The 24,633-nt window shown below is 42.6% G+C and overlaps 1 protein-coding gene across 10 annotated transcripts in view; it reads right to left on the reverse strand.

The window, feature by feature from the left end:
- ADRA1A (adrenoceptor alpha 1A) overlaps window positions 1–24,633 on the reverse strand; it is a 98,019-nt gene that overhangs the window by 14,058 nt on the left and 59,328 nt on the right. The window lies entirely within an intron of this gene.

A 24,633-nucleotide genomic window follows, 5' to 3' on the forward strand; every position in this document is an offset into this window, starting at 1 on the left:
ATCCTAGCACTCCGGAGGCAGAGGCAGGTGGATCTCTCTGCGTTCGAGGCCAGCCTGTCCTGGTCTACAGAGTGAGTCCCTAGACTGCCAGGGCTACACAGACCAGCCCTGTCTTGAGGTGGAAAAAAAACCCTTATGATTGCCCGATCATATCCTCTGTGAGCAGTGGGATCTAGGACGCCCAGCCTACTGTTCCTTATTTTTCCACTCAACATTTATTAGCTCCCTGAAAAGGCACTGTGTGAATTATGCACACCGGAAATGGTCCTCTTCATCCCTTTCAGACAGGTTTGTAAGCACAGATTCACCATACTTTCACCTTCTTTTCCCCTTTGACTCCTGAGCTGGTCTCCTTTCTCCCCCTGCTACCTGGAACAGTTCTATGTCCACTCAGCTGAGTGGTTTTGGGAAGTTTTATTACCCCTGTAGTCTTCAGTTTTTTTTTTCTTTTAAACAAAAAGGAAGGTTGAATCAATGTTTTCCTCATGGCCTCACATAACATTTTCCTTTCTTTCAGCCTATGGTCTTTTAGTATTATTATTTTAACTTACTGTTTTAAAAGTGCATATTATACATATAATGTGCTTTGATAAAATCCGCCCATATTTTCTCCCCTTCAGCTCCTCCCATAATCCTCACCACCTTTTCCTCCCAGCTTCAGGAGTGATTCCTCTAATGCATGGAGAACACTTAGCAGTGTATGTGCGCTGGAGAGGGGCAGCCTGCCAGGGCCTGCATTCCTGAAGAAGACGACACTCCGTCTCTTCTGGCAGCCGCCAGCTGCACAAAGATCCTCAGCTGAGGGTGGGATTTCATGGCATGGCAAGACTCCAGTCTCGATTTGCCTTCTTTCTCTTCCTCACTGAGCTGCAGACCCACCCATCAGAGTCAGGACACATGACATGCATGCTGGATGCTCTTACAGATGACTCCAGCCAACAGTATCCTGAGTTCACTCAGAATAAAAACTTAGATGCCATGGAAATCAAAACACACAGACTGCTGGGGCAGTTGGTAGGGACATTTAACACCAAACACAAATCTTGCAAAGTCCAATGTGTCTCAGAGAAATCACACGTGCACACACACACACACACACACACACACACACACACACACAGAGTTGATGGGTGTTTTCTCTGGAAAAACCATGTAGCTGAGGGAGTTTTATTCTTTAGGTTCCAAGTTTTCAGTGTTGTCTAATCATTTTTTAAAAAGTTTAGAGTCACCGATGATATCTTGAGCCCTGCAGGCAGTGTGACTAACTTTTTGCGTATAATTTAATGATCATTAGTAATATTGTTGAGTTATATGACTTCTGGGCTGGGGAGATATGGCTCAACCAGTAAATGCCTGCTTTGCAAGCACGAAGACCTGACATTGGGTCCCAGAACTCACATTAAAAAAACACAGGCGTGGCGGTACATGCTCATCCAAGACTGAGGATGTGAAGACAAGTGGCTCCTTGAAGCTTTCTGGTCAACCAGCCTAGCCTACTTGGTGAGTTGTAGGCCACTAGAGAATTTGGTTTCCACTCCTTCACACCCAAAATGGAATTGCCTAAGGAATAAGACCTGAAGTTGTCCTCCGACCTTCACACTCATGCACACACACACATGCAAACATAAACACATGTATATGCATCCACATATAAACCTTCACATAAGCATGTGCTCACATAACAAATTACATGCTTAATATCAATATTTCTATTTCATTAAAAAATCCTCTGTCACTCTATAAGGTTGAGTAATTCAACCACGGTCATTCAGGTAGTCTCTGGCAGGGCTGAGGCTTGACATTAGGTAGTCTAATTCCATCAGAATCTCCTAGACTAACACATTTCCTGGAAAGAGAGTGGTACAGAGAAGGGCATATGCGAAGAGTGAGGTGAGTAGACAGGATTCAGAGAAGGCTGAATTAGAATCAAGCTTTTCCAACTTCACCCAGGAGCAGAGGAAGTGTTCTGTGTTAACGTGATGACTGGCTTCATGCAAATATGGTCAATTCTCGGGGGAAAAATTCATTTTGCATTCCATTGTCTATATATTGTCCAATATTTCTCTCTCATGGTGACAGCCATGTGATTAAGGCAACCCATTTTTACAAACCTCTGCCTTTGCCTGGGCTTAATGACAGATGGCCAAGCAGAGATGAGGTGGGCATAGCAAAACTTACCTGATCTGGAGACTTCATTACAAACAAATCAGCTAAACCTGGGGAGGTATTTTCCTTATTTGAAGAATTTTCAGCTAACAATAGTAACAGCACGGCCCATAGGCCCATTGAACATGAAGCTATTAAAGTGATTTGAGAGCCCCCAGCTCTTTCAAGGATGCTATTTCTGCTTAGAGTCCAGCTTTGCACGCATAAATCTCACCTTTCCCCTTCACTCCTCAACTTCTGAGTCTCTCTCCCCTCCCAGACCTCACTTCCTTAGCCTTGGGTCTAGCTGACCCATGGCTAAGCTCCTGTGCTCTCCTTGGGTCTAGTTGACCCATGGCTAAGCTCCTGTGCTCTCCTTGGATCTAGCTGACCTATGGCTAAGCTTCTGTGCTCTCCTTGGGTCTAGCTGACCCATGGCTAAGCTCCTGTGCTCTCCTTGTGTCTAGTTGACCCATGGCTAAGCTCCTGTGCTCTCCTTGGGTCTAGCTGACCCATGGCTAAGCTCCTGTGCTCTCCTTGGGTCTAGCTGACCCATGGCTAGGCTCCTGTGCTCTCCTTGGGTCTAGCTGACCCATGGCTAAGCTCCTGTGCTCTCCTTGGGTCTAGCTGACCCATAGCTAAGCTCCTGTACTCTCCTTGGGTCTAGCTGACCCATGGCTAAGCTCCCCACTATTCAAAACATTCTGTTGGTCCCCCCCCCCCCCAGCAGCTAAGGTACAAGGCAAGAAAAGGATTTAGTTAGACAACATATTAAGATTTGGATGTAAGAGTCTCCAGCCTCAATTCTTCAGGAATATTTTCTCTTGAACCCAAGAACATCTCCGAATCCTGGCTGTTCAAACAGGCCAAAGACCTTTTCATAAACAGCACCATTTGGCTTATTTCATGAAGGGTCTGACGGTATCCGGATGTGTCTAAGCCTAGTATGTCCCTGCCCACTCCCATCTGAGGACTTCCCTGGTGGAAGGTGGCTGCATCTCTTTCCTACCACAAAGCATCACTCTGATTTTAGGAGGGATGCTTGTGATTCTCTCCAGGGAGCTGCTGATGGGCTGTGCTTCAGAGAGGGATGCAGAATGGTACTTCCACCAGCAATTTCCCAGTGGGCGAGAAACAATAGCAAAGGGAGTGGGCCTTAGGCTTCAGAAAGAGTTACTACCACCGAGTTCCCAGCAAAGTTTTACATCACACTGTCTCTCCTTCCTTGCCCAAACCTTACTACACAGACTCAGTCTCCTTTAAACTCCCCAGACTTATCTCCCCAAACTCAGTTTTTTCTCAGATCCCTTTCTCCCCGGTTACTGTGATGCTTTTTGAGAGCGTGAGCACCGCTGAAGAAGGCTGTTCCTGGTCCTCTATCCATCAGGAGCACCAGCGTGGAACCAGTCATGCTAAGGGTGTGGGATGGTTCGTGTTGACTGTCAACATGACAGGGCCTAGGATCTCCTAGAAGAGAAATCTCTGGTCATGTCTGTGAGAGATTTTATATGTTAATATAACTGAGGTGGGAAGACCCTGTGGGTGGCATCATTTCATGGGCTGGGGTCTTGGATAAAAAGGATAAAGGGAGCTGAGCCCCAGTATTCATCCATGTCTGCTTTCTGGCTGTGGATGCAATGTAACCAGCTGTCTCCCATTCCTGTCACCATGACATACCCACCATGACTCTATCTCCTTAAACCAGGAGCTAAAACAAACCCTTCCTTCTTTAAATTGCTTTTGTCAGATATTTTTGTTTACAGCAACAGAATAGTAACTAATACAAAATACGTTTCCTGACCCAGACAGTAGGGTGTGAACTCCACTTGATTACAACCTTGTTTCTGTTTACTCACAGAGCTCTACAACCCGGCACAATGACCTTGAGGACCAACAACCACTGAGTGGATGATCTGGCTGAGGATGACTGTAGTTGACTGTAGCTGACCGAATGGATGAGTGTCCTTGTCTTCTCTATGCTTGTGACCACCCTGTAGCATGCAGCTTTCTTCTGTAACCACCACAGCACCCGACTTCTCTCCTTGAGCCTGCTTTCTTCCTATAGTCTTCACTTTTTTGTGTGTGTGCACTTTCTTTATAGTCTTTTGTTATTTTTGCCATTGGTATTTCTCTTGTGTCTCTCTCCCATTCTGTACCATTTGCTGTCAAGTACCCCAGCATGTCTTGCCATACTTTATGGGTAGGGTATGTTTTCTGAAACCCATATGTGAGAAACACCTGTTTCTTTTATCGCCATAGCTGTGTTTCATGCCCCAGTGACCTCTGTCCTGACTTTGCTTCCAGGGAGCTGACACTCATCAGCTCAGTTCCTGGAACATCTTGCCCTGTAGGTCAGGTCATCTTGTACATGTGAATTTGCCTAATTTAATTCTTGGGCTTTAGAAAAATTTCAATCCTTTGGAGCTTCTTATTTAAAAATTATATTTATTTATTTATTATTTATTTATTTATTCATTCATTCTTGGAGTTCATGGTATGTGTGTGTGTGTGTGTGTGTGTGTGTGTGTGTGTGTGTGTGTGTATGTGTGTGTGTAATCATACCATAATTTGTGAAGGTCAGAGGAAAAATTTTCCATGGTAGAGTCTTTCCGTCTGCCTTTTTGAGGCAGGATTTTACTACTACTACTACTACTACTACTACTACTACTACTACTACTACTATTATTATTATTATTATTATTAATTTGTTTGGCTCCTGTTCTGTGTATTCCAAGCCATCTAGCCTATTGATTTTGCATTTTGGCCAGTTTGCGTCTGACTCCGATCTCACTGTAGGAGTGTCAGCATTAATAGATGAGTACTACCGCATGCACACAGCTGGCTAAAGGTGGGATCCAGGGACTGAACTTGTGTGTCAGGGTTTGACATGTGTGCTTTTACTTGCTGAGCTACCTCCTTGGCTTGGGTGAATTGAATTTCCATCCACTACTAGTTGCTACAGGTTTTTGGACTCTTTTCCAACCTAAACACTGTGGCTATCTTAAACCCAACTGGCTAGAGACAGGTAGAGCAGGTGCTGAAGGCTGAAGGCCAACAGCAACAATCCTCTCACCTTTAGAGAGTTAGAAACTTCTCTTCCATTGTAGGAGCTTCTTGACTCCAAGGAGAAACAGACACTGGCAAATTGAGGTAAATCCTCATGACCTTTTCCTTAAAGTCCTGACCATCAGGAACACCTGGCTTCTCATTTTTGACCTGGGGCTCCCTTGGTGTGTTGGTAAGGAGACACTAAAAGGCTTGGCTATTATAGTTAACTATGCTTCAGCTGTGAGGTGAAAGCACTGTCTTCCCTCAGTGCTCTCAGGAGAAGATCAACCAGTGTTGATTTCTTTACCTGAATTGGCTTCCACAGCACTTCTGTTTACTCCCAAAGTCAATGAGAACCAAGAGAGAGAGAGAGTGCTTCAGTTCCAACCCAACACTGGTATTTAGAGGGATCCTTTTTCCAGCTCAACTGGTCCTTCCTCAATCAAGGAGACTGAGTATGGGGCCAGGAAGTTTTTGGCCTCCCAGTAGTGCTTTGCATTACCTATCTGAAAGAGTGAGATATTGATGACAACTTTAAGAGACCCTCGGTTGTAGAGAGTCTCAGGTAAGTACAGCCATAGAATTGCTAGGTTTCAAGGATTGGCAGGACTCTAGAGACCAGGAACCCCCCTCTGCTTTATAGAGATCAAGACAGTTAAGCTGAACAGAGCAGTGGTGACTCTTTTGTTAAAGGGTCAACACCAGACCCAGACTCTATTTCACTTTACCCATGCCCACTCCCAATCTTCATGCACCATTTAACAATCCAACAATGGCATGGGCAATGTTAGTGGCAGTGCAGGCAGCCTCCATTGTATAGCACATACAATAAGGAAGAGCAAACTGGTATAATTAATACCTATGTTACTTAAAAAGTTAGAATGCATTGTTCAGAAAGCTTTTCAGAGCATTCTTATTATCATATTTTGAAAATTAGAGCTTAAATGACTCTAGATTTTAAAAAACTGACTCTGAAGGAGAATCTGACTTTTTGTGACAATGGGAGAAAATTACCCTTAATTGTTGGTTATTGTTGAACCAGTGGTCTCAGTAGCAGACCTGGTACATATCCAATGGACACAGAAGAGAAGCAATTGGCCAATTTTCCATGCCAAAGAGCTCCAGTGCCAAGTAACATTCAGGCCAAACTGGTTGGCACCTTAATATCAGGGAGAAAATTGCCTCATCCAATCAAACCCCAGAGAAATGCCGTAGGAATGACAGTGTAAGAACAAACTCAAGTCTCTTAGTCTCCTGGGGTCTACCAGATGACCCGTGTTGGGCTCCTAGTTTGGCTGTGTCATAGTGACCTGACTGAGTACCTCATAGGGTTCATCCAGGTCACATTTGAACAGTTCTTAAGTACCAGAAATCGTCAGCATATCCACGTGGAGTGGTGGCCAGGAATCCACTAGGAATGCTGCCTGGATTGACCTGTATAGAAACCCTAGGCTCACAACTCAAGACCCATGGACAAATTCCCTGTGAACTTCAAGCCTTTTTATATACAGTTTACATTTTCTTGGGAAGAGGCCTTCAGTTTGTAGTAGTACCTTCAAGTGGTCTGTGGTTTAGAACATGGCTCAGCCCGAGAAGCTAAGCCTTTGCCTGGTACACCTCATTCAGCCTGTATTCCATGACCGTGTCCAACTTAGAATCAGGGCCAGAAGATGTGACTTGGAAGGATCTCTCCTAACCCTTCCTCCCCACCCCACCCCCACCCCATTTAACTATAAAGTGCATGGCTCTCATTGTATGCTTGAGTGTAGCCGAGTGTTTCCTAATTTGAGAGTCAGCAGGTTGGGTCTTTTCTGAACATGTTGGCTGGAAGGTGAGCAAGAGTGAAGTCATGGGAGGACATGGTAAGTAAGGGGAAGATGCAAAGCGAGTGGAAGGGCAAGCTTGGGTCCCCTGGGTGCCTGCCCAGTGTGGGATAAAATGGCTAGTTATTCTCTCAGAGACAGATTCACTCCTACTCTTAGATTAGGAAAGGCAAGAAGCCAACAAGAGGTAGATGAAGTGCATTTCACAGCCTTCTCTGGGTGTCCCAGGACAGCTCTAGAGATCTAGAAATTCCCCCCAAATATATCCAAGTTGCCCAAACCAGAGCTTTTCAAAAGCCCTGTCGCCCCCAGCCAACAATGCGCAGAGCATCACTTTTCTCTTTCAAAGTGGGAGGCATCTGCTGATGACATGGGTCACACAGTGTCTTTTTGTTACTGATAAAACTGGGTCCGAGATCATCAAATAACATCCTGTCATGCAAGAACCTTCAACAAGACCCTGAAATCTCTCTATACAATCTTCTCTTTTCTTATTTTATTTGCTTAACAAATACTTAACAATACTGGATCAGGCAGTGTGGTGGGGACCAGAAAAGGGGTGGTCAGAAGCAGGCACGTAGGTCTTGTCTGTGGAGCTCAGAGTCTATTCACATACCCAGTCAACGCTTGTGCAAATGAGTCATGAGTTTCCAACACAAAGGCTTTCTTCTTGGCATGGGTAGACTCTTTGTCGATCCACCAAGATCACTGCAACCTCAGAGATGTGGCTGTAGTTTTTCACTCTATTTTCCTTCTCTTCTCAGTCATTTGCCTCTGACATATACTTAACCACGAATATGTTCAAATTCCTTTTGTTTGTTTTCAAGACTCTGGTCAAAGTTCTACTCATCCATAAGCCCCATCTACACCTGTAGTCTGACTTCTTTCTCGCCTTTCCTACTATTTCACAGAAGTTAGTTTTTTTCTCCAGCATCCACTTCTATTTTCCTTTATCTATCCACTCACTTACCCACCCACCCATCCATCTATCCCTAAGAAGACAGGGCATTTTGGCTTCAGCTTTGCTGCTGTATCCCTAACAGTGGCAGCAATTTTTATCATACGTAGGCTTCTGCCAATATTGTGGAATGGAGTCCTTTACATATATGACTCTAGTCTTTTTGAAGATGAATGTTACTTGTGACCCTTTATATCTGTCTTAGTGATGGGCACAGTGCTCAGTGAATGTTTATGGAGTCCATGAAAGGCCTTTGTTGATGGAAGACAACGGTATTTTGAATAAAATTCCTGTTTCATCGACTCACAACTATAAATTCACTGAGAGAGAAAGAGAGAATCTTAACTCAAGTTCTAAAACTGTATCTTCCTGATCAGGATGCACATATTTACATGAAAACGAGAACATTCTCCAAGCAATTTTAGATAGTTAAGCTGCAGGCACTTCATAAAGTTATTACTTCCAGTACTTATAAAAACATTTTACAGGGTCCTGCAGGAAGAGCTAAAGCCTGCAGTCCAGCTGTGATAACCATCGTCTCCACCCGTATTTGTGGACCTGAGTCTGGAGCCAAACATCATCAATTCAAAGTCGTGACATAAATAACCAAAATCGGTCTTCCTTAGGAGGAAGTGTGGGACCTTTTCAGGACTGTGTCCCTCTGCATTGTGCTGAAAGGTCGAGTGAAGACCAAGTCCTGGTTTTTGCCAGCAAGGTCATGGGTGAGTGGGCTGATGTTGGGGTGGAGAAGGGTGAATAGGAGAGTCACAAAAAGGCTTTGGTTCTGCTTGCTGTTCAATGCTTTCTGACCAATTTCCCTACTTGGAAACTCTGTACCAAGTACTTTTGATAGCTGCTGGGTCAACAATAGGCGGGTCCTCCCTCTGATTCTAGTGCCACCCTCCAGCAGCATGTAAGAATCTGGATAAGTGCTTGTTTTCTGTTAATGGCTCCTGCATGCCAACCTCCCCATCCTGCCCACAATAGCTCAGGATGATCCAGGGATGGAGTTGTTGCGGCTCCCTGCCTCTTCTCTGCAGCCATAGAGAGAACCATCATGGGCTCAGGTTATACTGACTACCATAGTCCCTGACCTCTACCAGATATGGGTGTTTTAATAGTCAAAGTAGATATAGCCAAGAGTTTTAATAGCTCATTTAAAAATTGCAGGGTGTCTTTTGGAATCTATAACATGGCTTCTAAGTACAGTGAGGCTAGCCAGTTTAAAAATACTATAAGGGGTTGGAACAATGAAATTTTAAAATAGCAATAGGGTATGGTACTGTCTTGATAATAGGCATCATAAATGAGAATTGGACATAGCACTCTCTTTCATCATAAATGAGGAATTTAGGGAGTTCAGCTTTGCCTTGAAGGAGGCAACTTTTATACTCTTCAAATTTAATGGAGTCTTCTGTAGTCTCTCCTGTGAACTGTGTGGTCCTTCCAGGGAGAATACTAAGTTTGGCAGCTCATTGATTTCTGTACCTTGGCTTCCTTCTTTGACCCACAACTCTCACACCCTCTTCTTTACACTCCATCTAAATCCTGAGCTCTAGTCTACAGGGCACAAACATCATCAGATCTTTCTCCCCATGCTCACCAACGATTTCATCCTTAACAAACCAGAGTCAACCTATTGTCTCCCATGGAACCTTCTTGCTCCACATGCAGCCAATGGCAACCTTCCCCCTCAGTTCCTCAGGCCAGAAGCCTGCTGGCATCTTCAACGACTCATTCTCCTAACTCACTCCTCCATGACAGCTAACAGTGAGTCTTGGCCACGGAACTTTCAATCTCCTGCCATGGTCCTTCTCCACCAAGGCCACCATCTCCTTTGGCTGGGACCCCATGCCAGCCCTCTCCCTGGCTTCCTGTTGTTGCTCTTACCCTTTCTATGGTGGCTGTTCTTGGTTGTCAGGCTAACTGCATCTGGAATTAACTACAACCCCAAAATGGAGGGCACACATGTGAGATTTTTACTTCACCCATATCAGGCAGCTCGCAAACACCTGTAACTCCAGTTCCTAGGGATCCAATACTCCCTTTTAGCCTTCATGTGAAGCCAAGTGTGTGTCTGTGTGTGTGTGTGTGTGTGTGTGTGTGTGTGTGTGTTTGTGTGTGCACATAGATAAGCAGGCATACACTCACCATGTAAATAAAAGTAGGTAAAAATGTAAGGAGAAAGACCCAGTCCTGGGTGTAGGGTGTCATTTTTCTGTTATTAAGGGCAGTCATGATTGTCAGAGAAGGTTCTTCTCCAGTGTTCTGATTCCCACTTGACATGTCACCTGATACCTCTTCTCGCTAGGGGATTGCTTGAAATCACATGACTGAAGTCTTACTCACTGTAGATCATCTTACTGGGGAAGAAAGGGGAGGGGGGGACCCATGAAGTTGGTAGGGGTGGGGCATCATCAGGGGGAGCGGGAGAGAGCTGGAACCCGGAAGGCAGTAATGGTGAATGGATGTGATAAAAATACATTGTACAAACGCAGATGGGATTTTCAAAGAAAAAAAATAAAAATATTAAAATATAAATTAACAAGCCATAAGAGTAGAGCCCATGTAAGTTGATTATTCTACAGTGGAAGACCACAAACCCAAGAATGTTTTGGCAGCACAGACTGATCTTAAAGGATTAAAAAAAAAGGGGGAGGGAGACAAAGTTGAGTGGGAAGGGAAGGGGGCAGATCTGAGACGTTGGAAGAAGGTGGTAAGTATCGTCGAAACATGTTTTATGAAGCTCTCAAGGAACCAATAAAATAAATCAGTGAAATAAAAATACTCTTCATGAAGCTTTTTTAACCTTGAGGCCTTGGAGCGTCTTGAGAAGCAAACAGCACTGAGGGAAAGCAAGTTTTGGTTTTTCCAGACAGGGTTTCTCTGTGTGATCCTGGCTGCCCTGGAACTTCACTCTGTAGACGAGGCTGGCCTTGAACCCAGAGGTCTTCCTGCCTCTGCTTCCCAAGTGCTGGGATTAAAGTGTGCACCACTGCACCTGGCTGTTGATTGTTTTTGAATGTCTTGCTTTCTTTTTAATATTGCAACAAAGAAATTGTCCACTGGAAGAATTTTAAACATGTGTATAAAATAATATGGGTATATTGTTTGCTATGGTAAATTACTTAGCTTGACTTATTTGCCTTTGACAGTGGTTATAGTAGAAATGTTTTAAAGAATGTGCGAATTTTCATCACAGATGACAATTTGACCGAAATAATATTGAAATTATTTACTATCACTTTGTATAAACCCTTAAGTTGATCAGGCTCAAATAGGTAAGGATGTGACCATCCAGGAAAGTAAGGTCCAGGTGAGATGCTTTGGATTTCAGATTCCTGGCTTTTTTGTTTGTTTGTTTGTTTTGTTTTGTTTTGGGTTTTTGTTTTTATTTTTGTTTTTTTGAGACAAGGTTTCTTTGTGTCGCTTTCTTTGTGTCGCTTTGGCTGTCCCAGACACGCTTTGTAGACCAGGCTGCCCTCGCTCCAACTCACAGAGATCCGTTTGCCTCTGCTTCCTTGAGTGCTGGGATTGCAGGTGTGTGCCACCACACCAGGACCAGATTCCTGGCTTTTAATGCCCAACTGACTCCATTGTCATTATCCAAGCCAAGTGCCAGCAATTGCTACCTGCAAGAGCCTTCTCATAGGACTTCTGCCTGTCTGTCACTGTCTCCTTTCTAAGGATCATCTTAGAAATTGTGATTACAATTTGGTGACATTTCTGCTAATCTGATTTAAGCATCTTCCTGGACCCTGAGATAAAATCCAGAATCCTTAACATGGTCCAGCAGGACAGAAGATCTCGTGTTGCTTCTCTCTCCTTCCCATGCTGCCCTGACCATGCTCTGGCCATTCTGATTCGTGGAATGTTTTTCTTTCTTAGGACCCCCTGCTCTTCTTTACATGGAGTATTCTCTGCATCGCCATCATCTTTGTGATGTAAGCACCCATTTGCTGTGTAAGTCTTAGCTTAAATTCTACTTCCATACACAAAGGCTCTCTGGTCCTCCTGTACCCACCCACATGCCCCAGACTCCAGCCTAGGAGGATTTGTCTTGTTAAACACTGTAAAATCAACCCGTGCTTTTCCATTACAGCATCTAGCACATTTGCTCTTCTCTGACAACATGTATGATGATGCATAATAAATATTTACTCATGAATAAAACGTGTATTGAGGTGTGTGTGTGTGTGTGTGTGTGTGTGTGTGTGTGTGTGTGTGTGTACATATGTGGCCCTCTCTGTGTGTGCATAGGTATGTAAGACAGAGGTAGGCATTGTTCATCTTTCTCTACCACTTTCTATATTGTTTTTTGAGCTAGAGTCTTGCACTAAACTTGGACCTCTCCGATTCAGCTAGGCTGGGCAACCAATGGTTCAACTATCTCTGCCTCCTAGTGCTGGGATTACAGATGTGTGCAGTCACACCCAGCTTTCAGCAGGTGGTAGGGGTTGAACCCAGGTCCTCATGCTTTCCAGAAAGTACCTTAGTGTCTGAGGCATCTTCCCAGGACTTTCCTAGGACTTTTGATATGTGACAACATGCAAAATATTTTACACACCTTATCCCAGGCAATCCATTTTATAGGCAAGGAGACTGAAGCTTAGAGAGTTTAATTCATAACTACAGTATCTGGCTGGGCTAAGACACAAATCCAACTCAGTGTTTACACTGTGCTTTGCTTTCTAGATTGTGCAGCCCATGCCATCTGCCTCTGCTTTTCTGCTTTATGGTGAAACGGGTACACAGTATCACAGCAGTGTGAGTTCCAAAGCAAGACAATCATCCAAGAGGACAAAAAAATTAACCATACACACCTTTATGATGTTATTTTTTTCAGATAGCAGAATTTTATACAATTTAAATCATTAAGAGTAAAATAAAGCCATTGAATGTGGATAATTATGAGTTCAGAGCAGACACTTGGACACTGGGTCAGCTGTGCATACTATGTTCTGTCTAAAACAATATATTTAAAAAACAAGCAGGATTGGGTCAGGAAGTATGTTCTGTCATTTTAAATGCAACATTGGATGAAGCTCAAGACTATATTCTACAGAGAACAACATTTATCTACTTATATATATCGACTACCTACCTATTTATGCTCTATCTATCTCTGTCTGTCTATCTATTTAATCTATCATCTGTCACTTATTTCTATTTATCATCTATGGAATTCATCATCTATCAGTCATCTACTTCTATTTATCATCTGTCTAATCATTTCTATCTCTATCTATCTATCTATCTATCTATCTATCTATCTATCTATTATCATCTATTATCTACCTGTTTACTAGTCTATCATTTACTTAGCTCTTTTTATCACTATATGTCATCTATGTACCCATTTTTCTGTCTGTCTGTCTATCCATCTGTCTGTTGTCTATTAAGACTCTCTATCTTACCCTACTGTCTATCGTCTACTTAGCTCTATCAACCTACCATCTATGTACCTATTTTTATTTGTCCATTAATGTACCTATTTTTGAGGGTCATTCTAGGTAGCTCAGAGTGGCCTTGAGCTTGCAATCTTTCTGTTTCAGTTTCCTGAATGCTAGGATTACAGACATGTACCACTGTGCCACCCAGAATTTTTGCCTTTTATTTTTAGATGAAAAGGTTTTTAAGAGCTATAAATAATTTACTTTAGGTTTACAATGTTTTCAAACACCTTTAGGAGTTCTTTAGCATTTTAGGTTGTGGTGATGTCTAATGAAAATGACTATAGCAACAGTGCAATTGATCCGGTGTTTTCATGCATCTGTGCCAGGTGCTTGCTCTGTGTCACTTAGGGAGTCACTTCATCTCAATCCTAGAAGCTGCATACAGGTTAATCCCCATTTTACAGATGGGGAAGAAAAAAGACAGAGAAATAAGACATTTCTCAATGAGCAAAGAACCAGTAGGAGTGAGTTGAATTCAGGGTTATGCCAGCCAGCTACAGCCCTGCTTTGTAGCCTTAGCAGTCCACTTGCTGAGGGTTTTCATGGGTGCTGCCCACCCTCTCCCTGCTGCGTGCTACTAGTGCCTGTGATTCAGTCTTCATCAGCCAATCTCAGGGCTTGACTTAGACAGCAAAAGCAAAGCATGGGATTAAGGTAACTTCTATAAACTTCTCACATAGTAATGTGTGGTGTCTTATTCCTTTTGAGAATGAGTTTGCTGGTATCCAGGCACCAAAACCATCTGAAAGGGGTTATTGTAGATAGGCTTAAAAATTGTAGTTTTTTTCCTTCTTAACTCTCTGATGGGGTTGAAGACCAGATAGTTTAGTTTCACACTTAAGCTTAGTTAGTTGTTTAGGGGGTAAGATGTTTTTAGGGTCTAGATAGATGTTTTAAGTAGATAGAGATGACATACGATAGATATTGATTTACGTTCAGAATTTTAGATTCACCAAGATAGGGACCAAGATGTTTTCTTCAAGGTTGCCAAATACAAATAACCAAAACACTATGAATGAATGTAACATTTATATAATTCCGGATTGTTTCGTGGTTCTTCTTGCTATATGTAGTTTATCGTATTTATGTGTAAAAAATTGTTGAGTTTGTGTTGTAAACAACAAATATGTACCAGCAGTTAAATCAATTTATGATTGACATGTTCCCCACTGTGAGCCTGTTTTATGCATAGGATTCACATGTGTAAGTGTGTGTGTGCAGACGTGCACATAGAAAGCCAAAGCCAATCAAGATGCTCTAGTCTAGAAACATGTGATGGGCCCTTCCCCAGAGCTGTCCTTCCCTTCCTTTCCCTTTGGACCTTCAACACTTCAATTGCCTCTCTCCATCCCCTTTTCCGAGAATTTGAAATTCTAAAGCAAAGTCTCACCTTAGTGGGTTAAGGACAGCTCAGTCTTGATTTCTTTTTACCCAGAACATCTGAAGACTTCTGAAATAGCCTTCCTAGGCTTTGACTTTGCTAAGCGACGTAAGGTTTAACTTACAGAAAAAGCACAAAGTCTTTCAAAAAGAAGGAGAGGAAGAGCCTGTCGCCTCCCCGCACCCACCACCACACACAGCCTGTATGAGGAAGACCATGAGCCTCCTCTTTTCTTTTTGGGCCTCTGAGTTTTGGGGGTGACAGCAAATCTGTCTTCTCAAGACCCAAGCACCATTCCTTCCTCTCAACACTCACCCCCGGAGCACTGGCCTCACGTGGCACCCCGACTTTAATTCTGGTAACAAGAACACATCGTAAACAACTGGGATTGTATTTCTAGCACATGCTTTTGTGACAAGCCTTTCTTCACTTAAAAGCCACCAACATTCTTCTCTTTTATTTTTGTTTCAGAAAGCAATTTTTTTCATGTCATCATAGTGTTTCATCGGATGAGTGAGATGAAATTTATTGACCTACTCTTGCTAATATGAATATTTTGCTTCTTTCCAAATTCTGCACATTATAAGTAACCAAGAAATAAATGTGGTTTTTTTTTTGGTTTGTTTGGTTTTTGGTTTTTATTTTTGTGGCTGGATTTGGAGGGGCATTTTTTGAATATTTTCTCAAGCTACATTCTTAGAAAAGGACTTATGAGTCATATGATGTATTTTTTTCTAAGTGTTTGAACCCATATTTCAAAAATTTCCTTTGGAAAGAGCACACCTATGTATATTTGTTGCCACAGGAATGAAAAATAATTGCAGTCACAGTGAAGGATAGTGAGTGTGCACTCAGTGCAAGGCTCCTAAGATTTCACACCAACAGCTGGGTTTTCCAAATTGGGAAATGGCACAGTCACCAGATAGGAGTTATGGTTGTCAAACTTTATGCGTTAAGTGATACCAAGTAATGTGTGCATAGTAAAAATTATTAGAAAATTATTTAAAACCTGTACTCAAAATCTGTACTCACTGTTTAAAATATACATAGAACGAAGTATCTACTAATATTTTTTCAGCTGACATATAAAAGTTGCAGTGACATGGGCCAGGCAAGGTGACTCAGTGGGTAAAGGTGCTTGCCACCAAACCTGACAACCTGAGTTCAATCCCAGGCCCCACAGGGTTGAAGGAGAGAACTGACTTGACCTTTACAGGTATACTGTCGCAGGTGCACACCAACACAAGAAAACATACATATATATACACACACATACACACACTCACACACACACACATGCACACATGCCCACACGTACCCGCACATATACACAATACGCATACAATGCACACACAAATTTAAAAATCCTTTGGTGAAGCATTTAAAAATAAATGTGCAATGACAGGCAACTTGTAGACACTGACAATGACAGACTCATGCAAGAAGCCACAGTTGGACTCCAAAGAAGTTTATATGGTCTGTGGGTAGCCAGGGAAGACACCACAGAGAGACAAAGTGATCATTAGACTAAGCAGCCTTGAAGGGATCAAAAAAAAATTAGAATACAGCAAGTTAAAAAAAAAAGTATGTGATTAGAAAGCAGAAAATGATTAGGCTCAATTAGCCTGAAATTTAGGCCGATTCATTGTCATAGCCCCCAAATTGGATAGTTCCCCGAGAAGCCTGGCTGAAGAGAAGAGGGAAAGCACAGTTGCTCACCAACATTGAGAAAAAATGAATTTTCAAATGCTTAGAGGATGAAAGGCAGCTTTGGGGAAAACCTGTAGCTGGTCTTAAGATTTGGGGTAATTTTGTAGATATTTGTAGAGTTTCACTCATGAAGATGTAGAGCATTTGCATAATGGAGATGACCAGAATTTACCCCAGCGAGTTCTGGGTCCAAACTATTTATCTATACTAATGCTGTGTAAATATTTCCAAAGGCCTTAAGTGTGTCCAGAGCTTCCCTGCTCACCTTCTTATTTTTATACATGTAAAAGCTTTGTTATTAAAAATGTTGCAAAAAGAAACAGAACAACCAGTCCACATCGACATTAACCGGACTCATAGACCATTCAACTCAGTGAGCTTCTGCAGAGTTAGAATAGCCATTTGCAGAGGATGCTATGGAATTTCACATTGGGTTTTACACTTGGCTGTTGACTATATCTGTATGACCTACCCACCATGGCAAACAAAAGCCTGTGATGCAGTTAGAACTAGAAATCGATTAATTGATGTCCTTCATAGTCCATGCTCACTACCTGCATTCTGTCTTTCCTCATCCTCTAATATCTAATATTTCTTGGTATCTTTTCTACATGTTATACTGCATCTATTTGTACATTATTAGCTAGATTCTGCATATGAGTGGTATATGTGGGATATTTTTCTTTCTGAAGTTGCGTAATATCACTTAATGTTATACATTCTAGGTCCATTCATTTCCTTGCAAATTTTGTGATTACATTTTTCTTTAGAGTTGAATAGTATTCACACACAGACACACACATACATACACACATGAATTTTATGTGTCTCTTTGTATACATACACACAGACAGACACACAAAGTTTAATGGTTCACTCATCAGTCGATGAACAACTAGGTTGGTTCCAACTCTTTGCTATAGTGAATAAAGCAAATTAAACATGATTGCTTCTAAAGATAGCAGGGTTCTATTCCCAAATCAAAGCAGAGGAAATGAGAAATACCAACTGTTGTTAATCACCAAAAGACATACAGACACCCTGAGATCCTGTGGAATGGCATTGGGTACAAGACAAGGTTCTACAATATGATATTTAATTATATAATAAAGTTAAATTTGTTGAATCTATTTGCCTGTTTACTGAAACACAACATGATCGAGTGTGGCAGAGTCTGGCAAACATTTCTGTGTGAAGAGCCAGACAGTGACTATTCCTGGTTTGCAATCCCCAGATCTGTGACCCGCCAGCTCTGCCATTGCATGTGGAAAGCAGTTGTGGGGATGCAAATGTGCGCAGCTGTGACACAATGAAACTTTATGTGTGGACACTAAAACTTGAACTTTAGACAAGCTGTCTGTCATGAAGTGCATTCTGTTGATTCCCACCCCCTCACCTAGTCATTTAAAAATGCAAAAATCCTCTTAGCTCAAGAAGAGTGCTACAAGGGGAGGTGGGCTGGTCTGGAACTGACCCAAAAGCATAGTGCATGTGCATGCAGGGCCACATGTGCCAAAGCAAGTGTGTGGGGGTGGGGTGGGCTCAGAGCACAACCCTTGAGTACCACTTCTCTCCTGATACCTTGTGGGATCCAGGATTGAACTCAGGGCATCAGGTCAGCATGCAATTACCTTTATCTCCCGAGCCTTCCTGTTGCCCCTCACCCTGACAATATATTTTATTTTTTAAAAAAGAATCTCATTTCTTAAGTTCTGCTTCTAAAAATACCTGGAAATGATTCTCAGTGTAGTTGCAATGATCACGTCATCAGATGGCGCTCCACCTTCTGAGGGGAACCAACACACTTTGGAGAAACAGCAGGTCTGTGTAGGAAGCTGAGGTCATACTTCTTGCCTCAGGAAAGGCAGCTGTGAGAGACTGCACAGCCATGTCGAAAGGCCTTAAGCCTCACCCGTACGTCACCATTGGCCAAAGGTGAAGCAATACCAGAGTCAATAAGGATTTACAGAGGATGACTATCAGCAATAAGGATGAAAAAAATGTGCTTAATTCCGTAAGCTCCTAATGATTCCAAGGGAAAAGACACTCTTATTGATTGTCTTTGAAGGCAGATAAATAACCACCCGATTACCGAGGGGATCAGATAAGCAGGGAAAGGCTCAGCATTAAGCCTGCCTGTGTGCATTATCTACTCCTTAAAGAACAACACCGCTTCTTAGAGACTTTCCCAGCCAAGTAAAGATGACAACACAGAGCTAGAATGTCACCACCTTTGATAACCATTATTAATATATTTTAAATTAAAAACATTAAAAAGATTTTATTTGTGTGTGTGTGTGTGTGTGTGTGTGTGTGAGAGAGAGAGAGAGAGAGAGAGAGAGAGAGAGAGAGAGAGAGAGAGAGAGAGAAAGAGAGAGAGAGAGAGAGAGGGAAAGAGAGAGAGGGGAGAGAGGCACCTGGAGGTTGTGAGCATCCAGATGTGGGTGCTGGGAGCAAGCTGTGTCCTCTGGAAGAGCAGCAGCAGGCTCTCTTAACCTCTGAGCTATTTTTCTTCAGCCTTGTTTTTTTTTTTTTCTAATTTGGAAAACACAGTTTCTTTTCACAAAATAAATTCATAGGCTTATTATTAGTGTTGTTATTGCAGCTACTGGGTTTGTTTTTGTTATTTTAAATGATTTGTAAATAAAATTTTCCTCAGTTTTAATTACCAGTGTTGTACATACTGGAAGATATAATCTACAGAAACAAACCTTCTTAAAGTCCTGTGTGATCCTTGGGAGGCAGCAGAGCCTGGTAATGAACAACAGGTCTAAAAACCACTGCCCATTTGTTGAGGAGAATTCCAGGGGAATTTCAAAAGAAAAGAAGTCAAGACAGAAATAAACATACAAGTCTCTCTGTGTTCTTTAAGCACTCCCTGGCTCTGGGGGTCCAGGTGCTGAAGCAGAGAGAGAGAGAGAGAGAGAGAGAGAGAGAGAGAGAGAGAGAGAGAGAGAGAGAGAGAGAGAGAGAAAGATGTCTTCATGTTATCAAGTTCACTGATTCAAATTCAGATTGCTGCCATTCACACCAACAGGCAGATGAGTCTTAAATAACTTCTCCTCAGAATTACATTTTCTAGCTAGTGCACAGAGCAGTGAGTTTCACCGTTACTTTTTCATGCATGTGTATTGTTGTACAATGCTCCCTTCACTGTTATCATCCTCTTCTGTCTGCCCTCCTCTCCCGCTGAGCATCCCTGATAGCCCTCTACAGAGTGGAAATCCTTCTAACGCTGCCTCGTGTTCCCCCAGCTGAATGAGCAAGGTTTATTATTTATATTTATGTATCTGGTGTGAGTGTGTGTGTGTGTGTGTGTGTGTGTGTGTGTGTGTGTGTGTTACAGCTCAAGTGTGGAGTTCAAAGAACAACTCGAGGAAGCTGGTTCTTACCTGTGGGTCCCAGAGATCAAAATCAGGTCTCCAGGTTTGGTGGCAAGTATTTTTACCCACTGAGCTATGCCCCGGAGTCAGTTTGGGAGGATGTTTTAACTTCCCCCACTCAGAAAAAGCAGTTTTCTTCACCAAACGTGGAGAGAACACTGTGTGCAAAGGGCTGAGAATGCAGCCGGCAGCTTGGCATGTGTGCATCTTCCCACCAGTGGCTCCTCTTAACCGCCTCCTGCTCACTCTCATTTACTCTTTATTCTCAGGACATTGTTTTTTTTAAAAAAAGATTTATTTATTAAATATACAGTGTTCTGCCTGCATATAAGCCTGCAGGCCAGAAGAGGGCACGGGATCTCATTATAGATGGTTGTGAGCCACCATGTGGTTGCTGGGAATTGAACTCAGGACCTCTGGAAGAGAGGACATTGTTTTTTTTTAAATCTCCAAATTATTTTCCCAGGCAGAGGTAATGATTCTGTCATCTTGGCATGCCATTCAATGTATGTGCAGTGAAAAGGGGCTTGCAGGCGTCTCTGGAACCTAATGAAAAAATGGAGCTGCGGTGGTGTTCGGAGAAAACGTATATGACATATTAATGTTCACAAAAAGGATATTTGTGGGATTATGTTTCTTACCATTCTTCATATGGGAAAACATTTTAAAGCAACTTTCTAAAACATACCTCCATCAACCCCATGCCCAAACTGCATCCTCTGTCTGTATTCCCAGAGGCCTTTGAGCTTCCTACATCATGTGTATCAGCACATGACAAGTTTGCCGGACCCCCTTGTTCTCCCCCCAGGCCCAGAAAGTGCATCCCCAGAAGAGGCTGTGACTATTGATTTCCAACTGTTTCTTGCACCAAGCCTTCTTATGTACAAATTTCAGTAATGGAGTTCAAAATTAGTTAGCCAGAAGTTTCTAAGAGTTCTCTTCATGATGGAGGAAGTTGCTCAAAAGTTCAGTGCTGGGCTCCAGACATGGTACTACAGTGAGTGGTGACATACCTTCCTGGTGTAAAAATAATGGATAGGGTTGAACACTGCACAGACTTGCTGTTCTTTTCAGCTTTTAGTTTGGGATGGATGAAGTGCCTGAGGCAAAGTCTGGGGAGGAGAAGACCATGCTGGGGCCCCAGCAGTGTAGGATGAGTCCTCCTAAACCAGGCTAAACACTGGGCTGTGCAAGCAAGAGGCAGTGACTACAAGAGAGCCAAGGAATTTGTTGAGACTTGACTTGAATCTTTCTCACTGCTCTTGGGCTCCTAAGTTGAGATTATGGGGTGACGTTTCCACTCTGCTCTGTTTCACTTTTAATGTGTCCACATGTGCTCACCTTCTTGGGTCAGTCTTTAAGACACAAACAATAAGTGAATAAATACTTTGGATGATTTTCTAATAAACTCAGTAATGTATATGGGCACATTCTTTGAAATAGGCAAGCCTTCAAAACAGACTTAAGAAGATAAAAACTCACCAATTGATGCATTTATATGGATGTGCAAATGGTCTAGGATTGCCAGTGCAGAGAGGATGATGTTGGCAAAGTTAGACTAACTTCATGCCTTAGGAAGAAGATGTAGTGATGAGAGCTGCATTGTGTTAGCGAGAGGAGAGGAAAATGGGTGGATGGAAGAGAACAGACTCAAGAAGCAGACTGCACAACAGCACAAGTGCAGCCGGATTGGGTTCGCAACAAAAGCAAAAAAAAAAAAAAAGGAGTTCAGTGGGAGAAGAGTGTTTTCAATGAGAGGGAAAGAGAAACTGGTTATCACAATAAAAAGATTGCTGTTTATTTGTTCTATTATAATACAGTACACATTAACTTGATACGGGTTTATGAATTTAAAGGATTAGGCTGCATAGCCTTTTCTTTGCAAATATCTATTTTTATTTTATGTATCTGAGCATTTGCTAGAATGTGCATGTGTGTATGTGCACTGTGTGCATGTGTGTATGTGCACCAAGCACATGTGTGTATGTGTACCATGTGCATGTGTGTATGTGCACTGTGTGCATGTGTGTATGTGCACTTGTGCATGTGTGTATGTGCACCATGTGGATGTGTGTATGTGCACCGTGTGCACGTGTGGATGTGCACCGTGTGCATGTCTGGCGTCCTCAGAGGCAGAAAGGGTGTTAGATTTCCTGGGACTGGAGTTGCAGATGGTTGTGAGCCATCAAGTAGATTCTGGGAACCTAACTTTAGTCCACTGCAAGAGCAGCAAATGCTTATAACTGCTGGACCTGACTACACAGCCCCCTGACTACACAGCTGTTTACGAGATGATAAGGAAATCTCTTTGTAGTCTTGGATTAGGAGAATTTTTCATAGGGCACAGAGACCAATAAACAGAGATGTAGACCAACAGGCTTGATAAAAGAGCATTAAAAACGAACAGATAAAATGCGTGGGAAAAAAGGCAGGCATTGCAAACACATACAGGTACTTGCATCTAAAATGCACGCATGGAGGGGACTAATCAGTAATAAGACTGCTAATCCAAAGACTAGAAAAGTAATGTGAACAGACAGTCAGAATAGGAAGGCACACAGCAGGTTTATAGGTACATGAAAATACAGTTCGCATCTGCTAGTCAGCTTTCTGTTACTCTAACAGTATACCCGAGACACCATCCAATCAACTTAAAAGGAAAATAGATATATTTTGGCTCATGGTTTTGGAAGTTTTGGTATGTATAAGGGCTTAAATAAGAGTGCTTTCCAAAGGCTTAGGTGCATCACTGACTTGGTCTTGTTTGTGGTGCTGTTGGGGAAGGTTGAGGAGGCGTGGCCTTGCTTGAGGGAGCATGTCACTGGAAGTGGGCTTTGAAAGTTGAAAGAATCCCACTGCTTCTCATTGGCCGCCTCTGCTCCGTGCCTGTGACTCAAGACGTCTTGGCTTTCTGCTTTTGCCACCAGGCTGTCCTGTCACAAGGGACTCTCAGCCCTCCAGAATTGTAAACCTAAACGAACTCTTCCTTCCTTAGCTTGCCTTGGTCATGGCATTCCACCACACCAACAGAAAAGTAGCCGATAACAGCATGTGACAAACTGGCCTCATGGCTTTAGCTCACAGTACCAGAACATATCACCTATGGAGTGTGTGGTGGAGGGGGCCTGTTTACCTCATAGCGGTTGCTAGGCAAGGTGAAAGAAGATGAAGCCAGTGTCCCACAAGTAACTTTAAGGGCACAATCCCCCATGACCTAAAGCTTCTCATTAGGGGACTTCCTCCCCCTGTATATGTTCATAGGGTATCAAGTCTCTTCTTGGTAACCTGCTATCCTTCCTCTGAGTGCCACCAGGTCTCCCTATCCAGGGGACGTGGTCAAATATGAGGCACCAGCGTACGTGTGAAAGTCATACCCCACTCTCCACTCAACTGTGGAGAATGTCCTGTCCATTGGCTAGATCTGGGTAGGGGTTTGAAGTTTATGTAGGCCCTGACTCTTAAAGGTTTCTGCCAGATTCCTATAGCACACCGAACTGGGTACCTTTGACAGGCTTCAGGAAACCCCTCAGTTCCACACAATGGTGGCACCCTTAGTCACCAGGGACACGGGGATTAAAATCCAATATGATACCACTACACACTGCCATCGCTTTTTAGGAGAGTAAAAATATGATTTCATAAAAAGTAAAACACATGCCACATTACTCTCCCCTGATCTAGCCATTTCTTTCCTTGATACTTAAGGGAAATAAAAATATATAGCCACACAAGGGTTTGTACATGCATATTCAAACATTATTTGTAAAAGCATCAAATGGGAAGCACCCGTGTACACACACACACACACACACACACACACACACACACACACACACACACTCATTGAAGATTATTTTCTATACACACATAGATAGTTGCAGAATGAAAAAAGAACAAGCTGCATGCCTCACGTGGATGCATTTCAGCATCACTGTGGTAAGTGAATGAAAAAAGAGGCTTTTACTGTACGGTTCCTCTTGTGTCCAATGCTAGAAATGGAAAGCTGGTGTAATCATAGACAGTGCAGCAGCATCTGCCTCGTGACTGGAATCCACATCACTATGGATTGCATGGGCATCTGGCTTTGTTTGGAATTGCCTCGCCACATATTGCTGTTTAATGAACAAATGACCATATAAAGTAGAAATCTCTACACTGAAATTTGGGTCCAGCTCCAGAAAGACAACATGGCCTCTGTGTATCTACTTGGCAGAACAGAGGGTGGCTATGGTGGAGTCCAAGTGAAATGAGTTATGAAAATCATTACAATGATAAGGCCTGATGGAAATTTAATTTATTCTTATTGTTTGATATTAATGGCTCGAGAGGAGCCACAAAATTGGAATTTCATAGCTCATCAGTGAGCACAGCCATAGCTTTGTGTTAAAATTGGCTTTGAAGACTCACTCTCTCTTTCTCTCTTAGATTCCACAGATTCTGATTCTAACATCAAGAGGCGAGGCCTAGATTTTTTTCTTTTTTAAAAAATATTTATTTATTTATTTATTTATTGTATATGAGTGCTTTGTCTGCAGAAGAGGGCACCAGATCACATTATAGATGGTTTTGAGCCACCATGTGATTGCTGGGAATTGAACTCAGGACCTCTAGAAGAGCACATGGCGCTCTTAACCACTGAGCCATCTCTCCAGCCCCCTAGATTTTTTTCTAATGCCACTGGTAATTCCATTGAGCACTGAAGGTTAGTAAAGATTGGGTAGATGGCTGT

Source organism: Acomys minous (assembly GCF_964271855.1).
Source record: "Acomys minous genome assembly, chromosome: 18".
Taxonomy (NCBI): Eukaryota; Metazoa; Chordata; class Mammalia; order Rodentia; family Muridae; genus Acomys; species Acomys minous.